Here is a 14,447-nt window from a genome sequence, read left to right as displayed (position 1 = left end):
CAGCGCACTGAAAGTACGACCGACAGGATGGCAGAGGAAGGAACGCAACGAAAGGACGATCGCGAGGACACAAACACCAACATACGCCCCACCCGTGGGAGAGTGCATTGCGAGCGCAAGCAAACTGCACTGCGTGCAGGGAGGGAGTTCTATTTCAACCGCCAAAGGAAGAGGTTTATTTTATGTGCTGAACTCACGATAGAAGAAAGAGCTTAAAAGAAAGTTTGATATTTGATCTTGTAAATTTTGCTGTAAATATAAAATGTGTACAAAGTAATAAATACTTTAATTTGCTATCAACTAGTTAATCCCTTATTCGGTCCGTGGTACAGTTTTGTGTTTTGGATTGGTCCCTAACAGGACCAAAGTGGTATGGAATTTTCCATACCTCGCATTGCACGCGGCACTGGGCCGCTCGGAATCATTCCGTGGAAACGCACTCTCTCCTAAGTAGCATAACTGCTACTTTGGTTGAGATTTGCAGATTCGTTGATCTTGCGTGTCAGCCGCATGGGCGGCTGTGGAAAATTTGCAATCGAACACGCACAAACATGATCGCAGAATACAGTCCACTGCTTGGTGAAAAAACAGGATGTTTCACAACACTATCCTGTATGAAATTGCATTGTAATTGCATCTCATTTTTCAAACTGAAGCAACAGAACTATGCAGCGTGTTTTTTTTAATCAGAGTCACTTTGAGGCAAACAAAACCTGAAACAAAAAATGTTTCTAATTATGTCATCGTTGAAATTAATTCATTATGTCATCGTTGGTTCATTCCATCAAATATGATCCTCTATCATCACTTGAGAGATTCTAGATACATGTAATTGTGTCTCGTAGTGATATGTTAGTTCGATTGACTTGCTTCTCATAACTTACCTTCAAGAATCGGAAGATGTAGATCAACCTGGTTAAGGATAACTTTTGAGTATTGCGAAGCTTGAATACCAGGTAAACAAGAGACGAGCACATCAAAGTAGAAGCTGCTTACAAATGCGGATAAGGTAAGGTAAAAGTATAAACAATATGTATTCTATAGAGCACCAAACATTTATTATTTACTCAAACTATTATTTCGCTTTCCAATTATGTTAATTACTTATAATGTACGTATGTCAACAAAAATTCTAATAACCAAATAATTCTCAAGTCATTTTTCCAAATTTCCTTTCATTCCTACTATCGACTTAAAACGGACGTATCGAAGCCATAAGTTAAATGGAAAGACATGGACAGACAAAAAGTCAGCCGGAGCCGTATCAGCTCATGATTGTTAGTATTATTTGTTCATTTTTGGCCAGAAATTCGTTCACATTGATAACCTTGTGAAACGGTGCGTTAGTAATGTGGTATAAAACGGATTTTTTATTGATCAATATCGACAGAATGTTTAGCATTTCAGTTTGGATAATCCAAATGAATATAAAAATAAACTTACAAAACTTAACAAAACTTGACTTACAAAAGTAAAGTTTCTGATATTACGTTAATTTATTCGTGAAATTGTCACAATAATATGTCCCAAAAATAAAACTTTAAACATTTGCAGTCGCAAAAGTAAGACTCCTAGTAAATCACGATAAGAAAGTCTGCCGACCTAAGAATCTGCTGTGCAATGCTCTGTCTCATAAGACCCATGCACGGTCATACCGATAATCGCAGCAAACGCCAGGCTGTTCCCATTTCGCACACCTGAAACAATTTATTAGCGTGATTAGGAGCAGTAAAGCCATAAATTAAAGCCCATGTGCTTTGGTAACCTAACGGATTCGCAATCGGACATACAAGCCGGAATGCATCTGGGCAGAATGATACAGAACTCTCGGACCAAGAAGCCCGGCGGAAAAAAGAGGGCTAGAAATTAATTTTCCTCTCCATGTTGAAACATTGTATTAAAAATCCGGAGGTGCTAAATCTAAATCGTTTCCAGACCGTTCTCAGCGGGGGCTTCTGGCGATGGGAGATTAGTGATGGCAATGCAGCGGGGGCGGAGCGGGAGTTCATGCTGTGTCAATAGAGAAAAACACCTCATCGGAATGTATTTTACAGTTATTCCAGGGCAAACCGGGAACGTGAAGGCATCAGTCAACACACGGACAAAAGCGTTCAAATCTTTGACGCCAGCAGCAGCAGCATCAGCCTCCACATTTCTTTGCCGCCACGATTTAGATATGGCGATACTTTTTTTTCTATTTTCGTTCTCTGCTTAACCATCCCACAAGCCACGGGCTGCTGACTCATCTCCTCCGAGAGGTGGAATTCGATCCAAACGGATGGGACTGGCGGATGATGTTGCTCGCGTTTAATGAAGTGTTGAATCGATGCATTATATAGACTATTTCAAGCTCTAGTGGCGTTTACTCGAAACGGGTTGCGTGACAAAATTCGCTTTACGGCTGACCTTGACATTGGCAAAGTAAAAGGAAGTTGATCTGTTTTCCCAAATTGAGCTGTTTTTAATTTTAATTTGATTTATTGGTTAGTTAGATATATCACCATCAAAACAATTAAGTTGTACCTTTGTGAACTAAAGAGTTTTTCAATTAGCAGCGAGTAATCGTTTGAATGTTTTGGCTTTGGTGCTCTACATCATTATCTGCGGCACAAACTCAAGAAAATCATTAAAAGTTCCCATCAAGACATCATATTGCTTTCACGTGTCCTACTTCCTGGTAAATATGCGGAAGCGTGTGGAAGTCATTCGATTTGGAATTAACTAACAAAGTCGACGTCACGCGTCGCTGCACTTCTGCACTATGGACAACAAGTCGTTCGAATCAGCGACAATTAGACAATTAGGGTTTAACGAAAAATAAAGTCTTTGACGCATATCATGAGCGAAGAAGCCGTAAACAATGGAACCTTATTCCAACTGTAATGTAGCATTACTAACCAACCAATTGATACTTCAATTAATGATGATGGGAATGTATATGAATTTGATAATTTCAATGTGTCTCTTGATCCACGCGATAACACTACTTCCAAGTCTAAAACTTCTAATTTTTTATTTATCCGGTTCCTTTTAACGTAGAACTACGTCTTTCATTAAGGATGTCAAATCAGAAAACAGGTCACGTTTTTATGAAATAAAGTTAACGTTAATAACTATTTTTGCCGCGAACTGATTTTGGCGATTTACATACTAAACGAATCGGAAATTCCGTAAGATTTGTTTAATATGCCATACATTAGAATCCCCTTAGTAAATGGTAAAAAATCAATGAAAACTTTGAGTGTTTCTATTTTACCATACATTTGTTCTGTCCATTTGAGTGCTTTCCCGAACAGAGATATCAATAACGAGCAACTTATCGACGACAAACGGAGGGGAAATCGTAGGATTTAAAGTCTCCGTGAACAAAGGAAAAGAAGAAGAATGAAGGGGAATACTTGTCTAGAGTATAAACAGTGGATCATACTGAGGCAAACTTTAGAGGCGAATGAACTGCAAAGTTTAAAGCCTCTTAAAAACAAAGAAAGAAAGAAAGAAAGGCAAACTTTCATTCGGCATCGGACTGTTGAGTAATCCAGTTCACTTTGCTTTCGCTGCGCTTCGATCTAAGATTGGACCCCACAAGTGGTAAACCAACTTGGATATCGTCGTTTGCTTTTTCTGTTCGTTTTTCGCGTTATTCATATCGTGTGTTCTTCTTTCCGCGTCATAAATTGGACGCTTCGCGTAGTGTGCGATGAGCAAGAAGAAGAGGAAGGCAGGCTCGAGCACTGCAAAAAACGAACGCATTGCCAGGGGCAATAAAATTTCGAGGTAAGCGTCATCTAATGATGGTGCAGTGCAGATTGGTGCAGTGAAAATCGCTCGCACTGAACCGAGCCTTCGCGAATGTGACTCCGCACCGAACAACAGCGAAGTAGGCGATTTCGACGCGTCGGTCGAAAATGTAAACGCCCAGACAGCAACCAAAATCAAGCTCCCCCCGCTGGTGGTGAAGGTGGTCGCTCTTGACAAACTCATCAGCTAATTCGCATCGATGGGTGTTACAGCAGAGTACAAGCTGTGTGGCATAATTCAGTCTTTTTCCAAGCAGTTAACATTGTTTATTTTCCGTCTTCATAAGGGCTTCGTTGGTGCCTTTGAGAATGCATCAATGCATTAAACTGACGTTATGGCGAAGCAGACGTTAAGGTTGTGCACCAAAAAATTATTTGGGAATACCAAGCATCTTGAATGTCTTACTGGAATGTTATAAGTTATTTGGGTTCGCGTGCCAGTCGTAAAACTGCCTTCAACTAGGATTGCATTTGCGCTAATATTGATCATAATGAAGCATTGCTACTGTTTTCGAGGTTGTTATTAACAAAAAGAGTTTATTTCTCTTGTTTAGTCATCAAGAAAGAAAATGTTCTGGAATTTTGTACGTGATTAGGTTTTGCTTGCCAGTAGCAAAACTTCCTCCACTAAGGGTAACAGCTGCGCTTCTCTCGAGCATGAGAAAGTAATGCAACTCTTTTCGAGGCCAGTAATATTAACAGAAGCGTTTCTTTTGAGAATAGCGCAAAATGATGAGAAATTGCTAGTAGTTTCAAGCCACCAATGTATGGCTCTGTATGCATGCTATGGTGAACGCTTGTTTGGCGCTTGGTTTACGCTTAGTTTGCACGAACGATATCTAGAGGTGCGATTCCTTTGAGGCAATACTAAATAACATGTAGCATGATATTTGATACTTGCAAGTGTTGTCATTGTTGTTGTTTACATGCGGTGCCAAAGATATATTGATGTAGTTATGAGATATGGAATAATGGTGCTGGTGCAACATGTATATAATCGACTGTAGCCGAGTCTATGTCGATTTCGAAAAAGGCCACCGGAATAGCCTTCGAGGTAAATTTTCAATGCATTGACATGAAATAAATTGCGACATACGATTGTTTTACGAGGGCAAGAATGAATCATCAATCAATTATCGTCAACTGATTCTACAATGAAAAAATCATTTCAGAAATTATTCTACTATAGAATAATATCCGAAGGTATAAACAAGCGACTTATATAAAATAACAGCGTAGTTCTACGTCAACAATGCGGTCGTATCTTGGACACAACCTTCTATCATTTTTTTTTCTGCTATAGGTACTGCCGTTTCACGCGTAGTTGTCCCATGTTCCAAAATCAGCAACTGAGAAAAACGCAATCAAAAACGTTTTCTCGCATATTTGTCTACCAAAAGCTTTAAGCATGTCAATTTTGCAATCCACCGGGTTTTTTTATCTAAGCACTATAATATTGCTTAATGAAATGTGATGAGATCCCCTCACTGAATCAATGAAGCTTGATTACGGGTTTAAAAATTCATGGCGGAACTGTTATGCCTAGAATATCAACATGGTACAATTGAACTTGATGTTGTTTTTTAATATACTGGGAACAAACAAAGTTTTTTTGTGTTTTTCCGAAAGATTATGCATAGAAACATCGTTTTATGAAGAAATGAGTGATCTGCAACACCTGCGCAGAATATAAACCTCATTGTTATTAGGCATTTGCTAACAAGGTGTACACGTGTTCTGTTAAACTTTTTCTTATTTGTTTGAGAATAAGTTCGTTCTTCCAAACCAGAAAAGAGTGCATTAGGCCTGCTGAATGTGTGACATGAAATTCTTGTACTTGAACCGACTTATTTGATATGAATCCACAAAAAAAAAATGGTGGGACAGTTATGAATAGAATATCAACATGGGACAGTTGAGTTTGATGTTGTTTTTTTAAAAGTTAGGAATGAACTATGTGTTTTTCCGTAAGATTATGCATAAAAACAACGTTTTATGAAGAAAAGAGAAAATCTTCAAAAAGTAACATGGGACAACTATGCGTAGAACGGCAAGGTAGCTTCTTGAAAACATTAGTATCATCAACTCAACACCCAATGACGATTATACGCACAGCTAGAGCGTGATTACGATCGTGATATACACTCGACAAAAAAATAAGAGGAATAGAGTGCGAAGTCGGTAATTTTAAGTGATTTTTGACATGCTGTAACTTCGTGAAAAATCAGCGCATATCAATAAGCATCATTTTAAACCTACAACTTTCAGGTATTGGAATATTTTCTAACATAATTTTTTGCTAACCGACTGAACAGCAAATACAATCTAACCTATCAACCAGCTTTCATTTGGTTCCTAGAACCTTCCTATATGACCTTCCCACACAGAGGTATTTCAGTTTGAATGAAAAATTACCCCTTCTTCTTTGATGATGAATAATTCAATAAACAACCATCGAACCGCAAATCGAAAAAAAGTTTTGAAAACTCCAATAAATTCTGCATAAGGACAATTTGTTACTTTGCCGAAAAATATATTTAAATTTTTTGCATCGATTTAAAAAAAGTCTTATGGTGTTTTACAAAATCCACTGTTATTCTTAAAATATCGCAGTAAGTTCTGATGTTTGCAGGCAAATTTTTAGCCTAGTGTATTCCCTAAACATCTGTGAACGTTCCATATTGATTTGTTCAGCCGTTTTTTCTAGCCGATTTTTCAAAATTTGGAGTAAATTAGAGGAGAATTTCGTCGCAAATCGTATCAGAAGTACAAAATCCTACGCGACTTTCAGAATGAACGATTCGTAACTTTCGTCTTTATGAGTTTGTGGGTGAAGGATGCGTGTATGTGTGGAAATGCGTATGTATATGTGTGAGTACTCCTTACAATATTTGTACCTACACACACCACGATAAAAATATGTACGTAAAACATTCTAATACCTGGAAGTTGTAGCTTCAAAATGATGCGCATCTCATTGATGTGCGTTTATTTTTTACGAAGTTATCAAGTCAAAAATCACTTAAAATTTCCGACTTCGCACTCTGTTCCTCTATTTTTTTGTCAAGTGTTCTTTTCCCACCATTATCTCTTTTTGACAACGCATAGGGGAAGTGGGGGCATAGTAGTCACCCTAAGGAATATGCCCATTTCCAGCGTCCATATACCGCTTCAATTTCCGTTTCTCGAATAATATTATAGTTCAACTCTTTGTTGTTCATGATAGCAAACGCCTTTTACTATAAAAATTCAAAATACTACACTTTTCATCATTAGAAAAAAAAGGTGAAAAATCGAACCCTTCTTTTTCTTAAAGGTAAAGTGGTCACCTAATGGAGGAAAAGTGGTCAATCGCACATATCAAGCTAAATGGGATAGATTTATGCGTTTTTTTCGTCCAAATTTGTTCAAATCATATTTGATATAGTAGGTACATGTATGAAATAACCTTGACCTATTCACCTATGGTCTCAATTTGAATTTTCTCATGCATACAAAAACGTAGTAAGAAACACATAACGTTCCGCATAATGAGGCTTGGTTTATTTTATTTCACTTCGTCTTAGATTTAAAAAAACATCTCACAGACTGACAAATCTTAAATACTACCTAATATTCCTAATTCTACGTTTAAAAACACATTTAGATACATTAAAATCGAAGTGACATTGAACTTCATTAAACGCACGGAAGCAGCTGGACAAAGGACAGTTTTGCCCGTACGACGTTGTATGCGGCCGTATCGCCAATAGCTGTCTTTCGCGGAGCTGTCTGGTGGGAGCGTAAAACCGTATCTCGCTGATTAACTCCGCACAGTCGATGTTTCCGGACAGTAAATCGAAGACGAACAGACGTTGAATTTTCTTCCGCCTCGCCGAAAGCGTTTCTATGTCAATAAACATGCAGCGACTTTCGTAATCAGGAAGATGAGCGGGATCATTCCATGGCAGTTGTCTTAAGGCGTAGCGAATAAAACAGCGTTGCACTTTTTCGATCCTGATGATGTGCGTTGTATGGTAAGGAGCCCACACGCATGCTGCGTATTCAAGGACACTTCGAACCATTGAGCTGTACAGAGCCTTCAGCGTGTACGGGTCACGGAAGGACTGCGTGTTCCGCCGGATAAACCCTAGAACAGCGTATCCTTTTGCGATGACGTTGTTGATGTGTTCGGTAAACTTTAGTTTGATGTCGAGAATTACCCCGAGATCTCGAATGGAGGTAACGCGATCGATAACAGCAGAACCGATTATGTAGTCATGGGACAGAAACGATCGGCGCCTTGTAAATGTGATTGTCTTGCACTTGCTGATGTTCAACTCCATGCCATTATCAGCACACCATGCAACCAATTCATTCACGTCAGCTTGTAGAGCATAGCAGTCCAATATGGAAGAGATTTTCCTAAATATTTTTAGGTCATCAGCGTAGAAAAGCTTACCAGACCTCAGCCGGCTGGCGAGATCATTGACGAAGAGAATGAAAATCAAGGGCCCAAGAACGCTCCCTTGAGGGACGCCGGATGAAATAAGATATGTACGGGAACGAGCACTTCCAACTCTCACGAAAGCTTTTCTATCGGTTAGATACGATCTGAGCCACTCAGTTATCCATTCAGGAAGTCCAATATGTTTGAGTTTCGCGATAGCCAGTTCGTGGGGGACTTTATCAAAAGCTTTCGAGAAATCAAAATAGATAGCATCTACCTGACTGCGACTTTCTACAGTTTCCGACAGAACGCTCATGTAACTCATCAGATTTGAAACGGTTGAACATTTCTTCACAAAACCATGTTGAGCATCAGTTATGAACGAACGAACCACATTAAAGAGACTCCGGTGGACGAGTTCTTCAAAAACTTTAGCAATGCAGCATAATATCGAGATTCCTCGGTAGTTACAAATGGCGTGAACACTACCAGACTTGTGAATTGGAGTGATCGATGCCATCTTCCACACCTCTGGAAACCTACGCTCGCTCAGGGAACGATTGAAGATTGTGCTGATAGGAGTTTTTAATGCATCTGCACATTCCTTTAGAAATGCTGGAGGTAGACAGTCTGTACCGGCACCCTTGGAAGCGTCAAGGTTTTTCAAAACTGCAGCTACGTCATTTGGGGCGAAAGTTAATAGCGGAAGGTTTATGTCAAACGATGGAATGTTTCGACCAGCCGCTGATAAACTGGGAGTGTCACGATTGTGCACGCTACTAAAAAAGTCCGCGAAAAAGTCAGCGATATTCTCGGGCGAGTCCGCAGTAGCTCCATCATGCGTCATTCCTGAGGGAATTCGAGTAGTATTTTTCAGGTTCCTAATGTAGGACCAGAAAGATGCTGGATCACGTTTCAAGTTTGATTCGGTGCGCTTGTTGTAACTTCGAAACGCGTTTTCTTGACATTCATTGTAGATCGTTTCAAGGTGTTTTAATCTATCCCTGTTGCACGAAGATCTTTCGCGGAAAAAACGTTTACGTGATTTCCGAACGATATTACGAAGGTGTCGTAGTTCTGGTGTCCACCAAGGGAGTTTTGAGTGAATTGCGGAACTCCTGTGTTTTCGTGGAACTTGATCGTCGAGTATGTTAAAAACCTTTTCATAGAACAGTGCAGCTGTCTGGTCTGTGGATGCGTCGCCGAGTATAGCATCCCAGTCAACCGCCGCAAGCAGGTCATTAAGCGCTACGAAGTCACATCGTTTAAAATCGAAATCATCAACATCACTTACGCCGATAGGGTTTTGATTTCCAGCCACGATTTCAAGCCGGAGAACAAACGGGTTATGGTGAGGATCAATTTTTAAAAGCGAAGATGGTGAATCAATGAGCTCTACATAGGTAGATTCACTCACAAACGCCAGGTCAAGAAGACGTCCGTTTGCGTTACGAACTGAGTTGATTTGGTGAAGTCCGGATGTGAGGATGGATTTTGCAAATGCAATTTCCGATTCGGTAGAGGCGTTGATTGGCAGGTAACTGTTGCAGTCGTCGTCGAAACACCATGATAGATGTGGGAGATTATAGTCGCCAAGTACAACAATGACGTCGTTTGCGAAGGACAGGTCGCAAATCTCTTGAACAGCAGCTGCGTGCGATTCATAAATATTTAGTTTAGTTGGAGTGGCATATTTATTCAGGGCCACAAAAGGATCCTCTTCAAGAGCAGAATGTGATGCGGTATATCAGCTTTAGTAAACAGAACATTGTAAGTCGATATTCACCTATGACTACTTTGCCCCCAAACATCGAAGTAATTTCTATGCTAATAATTCGCTGAGATTGAACAAAATATCTGTTTACCTCTCCTAAATAATGTGAACAGTCGTCCAAACTGATGATTTGTCCAATATAGCAGATAAAATAAACAAAATTTCACGAGTAATTCCTTAGATACCATGCGCACAGAACTACGGCCTAATGACTATCGAGAGAGAAATTTCTGTTTTTATTTACTCTACTGAAGTACATGGTGACTCGATAGTCATTAAATTCTTCAAAAATAAGGTGACTATCAATATGGCATCTATAGTGAATAGTTATACTACCAAACAAGCAGGTGACCACTTTGCCCCCCATGACCAATTTGCCCCCACTACCCCTATTTGAATTGAATATTTCTCTTCTGTCTGGGGGAGCACAATGTTTAATTTTAGTTCACTGATCAGAAACAAAGGTCCAGCGGTAAGCGTAGAACTATTTCAAACCGAAGCGGAATGCAGTGATCAGGGTCATTGAGCTAGATCCGAACATTTCCGTGTTAGATGCGACCAAAAGTTTAATATGTCATCGTCTTACGTCCAAAAAGTGAGATGTTTGCCGGTTAAGGCAGTCATTTAAGGTAGTCAAGACTCCGAATTAGTACACAAAATTCAACGGAAAAACTAAAGCACGAAACCTGTATGACATGTGGTCGGGCTTCTGCCAAAACGAATCAAGCATAATTTTTTTTCAAAATTGACTTACCTTCACCACTGGATGTAAAAATGATAATCTATTGACTGTAAAGTGTGTGTGTCAATCTTACAAATGACAATGGCTCCAAAACATGAACTGTATTCAACGAGAGCGAATCATAAACCAACAACTTGGCATTTAACGATAGTGATCGTTTTCTCCAGAACGGCAGTTTTTTTGACGTAGAACTACGTCTTTTATTAAGGGTGCTAAATCAGAATCGGGAATTCCCTAAGATTTCACATACCAAACTAATCATTACATCAAATTGACGCCATTCCATTGAGGTTCTGAACTACACAATTTTGTGGGTAATCATCAAAGTAGGCTATCATCGACTATGAATAATTGGTATTCACTATAAACATAATATAAATACAATGAGATTCAACGTCTGATGACATATGTACCTCCCGTAAATCATGAATTATTCATGAAACTGGTTCCCGATGATCAAAACATTGTTGATATTGATTACGATCTGATCAGCCACAAAGAATCATAAGTTTTTCTCAATCATTTATTATTGTTTTAACGATTCAGGCTAAAAAATCCAACATGGTATCACACTAAACTAAAAACCATATCTTTGAACTTTTATTCTGCCAAAATGAACTGAGTGCATGCGTACCAAAACTAAAAGTCCTTCATTCCTATCTTCAAGTGTCTCAGAGCTTTGAAGACATCTTGCTTGTAACATGTGAGCGATAAAATAAAAGATTTGATCAATCACGATCAAAAAGTGGGAGGCCAAACTTCAAATTGAAATACCTCAAAATGATGTTTTCGGCACTTGGTTCGTTTTGGCAGAACCCTGACTGTATGACTGTGTTCATGAAATACGATTGCAATGATAAAACAATCGTCAAAACTGATCAGCCCCTGGTTTCGAATTTTACACCGTATTGAAACGTGACAAGTTCAGAGATCATTTTAAGATTAGAAAGCTATCGAGGTTCGCTAAAAGTATATGGTTTGGCAAACTAGCGAAACTAATGATTAAATCATACTAAGACATTAAAGTTATCAGATTTATTTATTTCGTTTTAGCCTGTCAAAATATGTCAGAATATTGAACAAAAATTAAAAAAAGTCAAAACTTTATCTTTAACCGCCTTTGGAAAGAAGACTTCACAATCTTTATCAGAACAGCAGAGCTGAAATGATTTCAAATTATTAAGATCTGATGGAACCTTATTATGTTCAATTGGAACGTGCGGCTCAAAATAGCGTCTGCTCTCCGATGTCGGCGGCTGATCACCTCTTACCAGCGGGGAACTCTAAACAGAGCTGTGCACGATGATCCTCCGGTGAGATTGGGGGTTGGTGCAGACCCTGCAAGCCATCCGTAAAAATTAAACGCACAGGGAAATTCAAAAACCAAATCTGAGATTGGACCATTGGATTAGACCCAAGCAAAGAACACGAACTAGAGATTAGAAACTCGGGACATGGAATTGCAAGACTCTCAATTTTCTTACGAGAAGGAGATGGAGCTGCTTTACCGTTCCGGTGATTCGTGGATATTCTTCAAAAAACTAAAAGCCTAGCACAAAGGCTTTGTTCCGCGGGCTGAAATGTGCAGAAACAAGGAAGGAGGCATCTTGACGAACGAACGCGATGCGATCGGAAGGCGGAGGCAGCACTATCATGAATACCTGAAAGACGTGCAGACAGGAAACCGACGCGGTGTTGGAGGGAACTATACCGGTGCAGTGAACACCCGACTATGGGCGAAGTTAAGAAGGCCATTAATCAGCTAAAAAACCACAAAGTAGCTGACAAGAATGGCCTCGTAGCGAAGCTCTTTGAGGAAGGGTCAGGGAAACTTGTAGAGTGTATGCATCGGTTGATAGTCGTGATTTGGGACACAGAACAGCTGCCGGAGGAATAGAAGGACGTGGTAATCTGCCCCATCTATAAAAATTGTGACAAGCTGGATTGTGGGAACTACCGTGCAATCACGATCTTGAATGGTGCCTACAAAATTTTGTATCAGATCCTCTTTCGCCGTCTATCGCCAATAGTATGTAGATCTGTGGGAAGTTATCATGCCGGATTCATGCCCGGGTGCTCGACGATGGACCAGATATTAACACTGCGGCAGATCCTTCAAAAATGTCGCGAGTATCAGGTCCCTACGCGCCACATCTTCGTCGATTTCAAGGTCGCAAATGTTGCAATCAACCAATCAACCGACAGCTCTGGAGTACCATAGAAGAATGCAGCTTTCCCCGGTAGCTGACAAAGCTGATTCAGGTAACGAACAAGGGTTTGCGGATCCCAAGCGGTCTGTCGGAATAATGTGAGATTCATAAAGGACTTCGACAAGGCGCATGTTGTTAGAATGTCGGATAGCAGTCCCGCAAAAATGGTGCTTGAATCCGGTGGGAACAAAAAGAAGAGGACCCTAGCGAGCGAGGTGATTGACCTAAGTGGCGCAAGACTTTGGAGAATTGGTGCCGCCCGGGATTGGAGGACTTCAGCCAGGGATCGAGTTCATTGGCGAAACGCTGTGACGAAAATCTAATCTCAATGGGATGTATAATCATTGTAAACATCAAATTGTACCTCAGAAAAAACGCTGTAGAAAATTACTTAGTTGACCGATCTTTTTAAAATTTTCAGACAGTAAAATATAACACATTAGTAAGCTTTTGGCATATTTAGTTCATTCAACTTCAATACCATAACCATATTCTCGCACCTTACGCTTAACTACACTCATATGGTGCTGTACAACATCTGGCTGCAGCTTCTTCTGTTCGGAAACCCACTTTTCTTCATATCTTCTTCAGATTTAACCTCCCTGGGATGCTTCCGTAGTACCTGTTTCATAATAGCCCAGTATTTTTCGATGGGCCTTAGTTCCGGTGGTTTGGTTGGTGGGGGGATGATAGGTGTTCATGTCCTTGGGTACGAAAGTAACGGGGTCACTTCCGTACCCAGAAGATCGTAGGACTCTCGTGTTGCTTCAACAGAGGAAGCAGATGCTTCTGTAGACACTCCTTGAGGTAGATAAGCCCGTTTACAGTCCCGGAAATCACGAACGGCGCACTCCGTTTGCCACATGAGCAGATCGCTTGCCAAATTTTGTATTTCTTGAAAAACTTTGAAAATTTCTGCTTCCTTATTTTCTCCGGGACATCAAACTTTTGCTGGGCGTTGAAGAACATTAGCCCCGGAAGCTGCATCATCCATGATGAGACACGGAGCCTTCGTCAGCATCTGGGTGTACAGTTTCCGGGCCTGTACTTTGTACGTATACAGTCTCTCCCGGTCCATTGCTTTATGAACGAAAGACCTGAGCAGATTCAACTTTTTGGCCACATCCCTGACCGAAGCATTGGGATTCTGCTACGCTTTCACGATACGCTTGTGATCCTGGTGATCGATGCTCAGAGTTTCATAGTAACGTATAATCACACATGGGACCATTGACTGCACGATCCCTAGTTGTTTTTCGATGTCCTGATGAGAAAATTGAGGATTTTCAAGGTGCTTGCGCAGAATCAATTCGCGACGTTGCTTTTCGGGTGACGCCATTTTTTTCCAATTTTCGAAAAACTGACAGCGATGGAAATATTGTGTAAACGATACACTTAAAACTACTTCTACCCAAATTTTCAAGAGAAAATACCCAATGGATAATTTCCTACTATCATGGCTATCATGGCATCGAGCATGTTATCTGGTTTAGTC

At 40.1% G+C, this 14,447-nt stretch overlaps 2 protein-coding genes across 3 annotated transcripts in view; one reads left to right on the top strand and one right to left on the bottom strand.

The window, feature by feature from the left end:
- The window catches only part of LOC129766236 (uncharacterized), a 204,794-nt gene that overhangs the window by 95,915 nt on the left and 94,432 nt on the right, over window positions 1-14,447 (top strand). The gene's annotated exons all lie outside the window — the stretch shown is intronic.
- Window positions 1-14,447, bottom strand: part of LOC129764178 (uncharacterized) — a 228,558-nt gene that overhangs the window by 155,338 nt on the left and 58,773 nt on the right. The window lies entirely within an intron of this gene.

Source organism: Toxorhynchites rutilus, chromosome 2 (assembly GCF_029784135.1).
Source record: "Toxorhynchites rutilus septentrionalis strain SRP chromosome 2, ASM2978413v1, whole genome shotgun sequence".
Taxonomy (NCBI): domain Eukaryota; kingdom Metazoa; phylum Arthropoda; class Insecta; order Diptera; family Culicidae; genus Toxorhynchites; species Toxorhynchites rutilus.
This window is presented reverse-complemented; position numbering and strand designations above follow the sequence as displayed.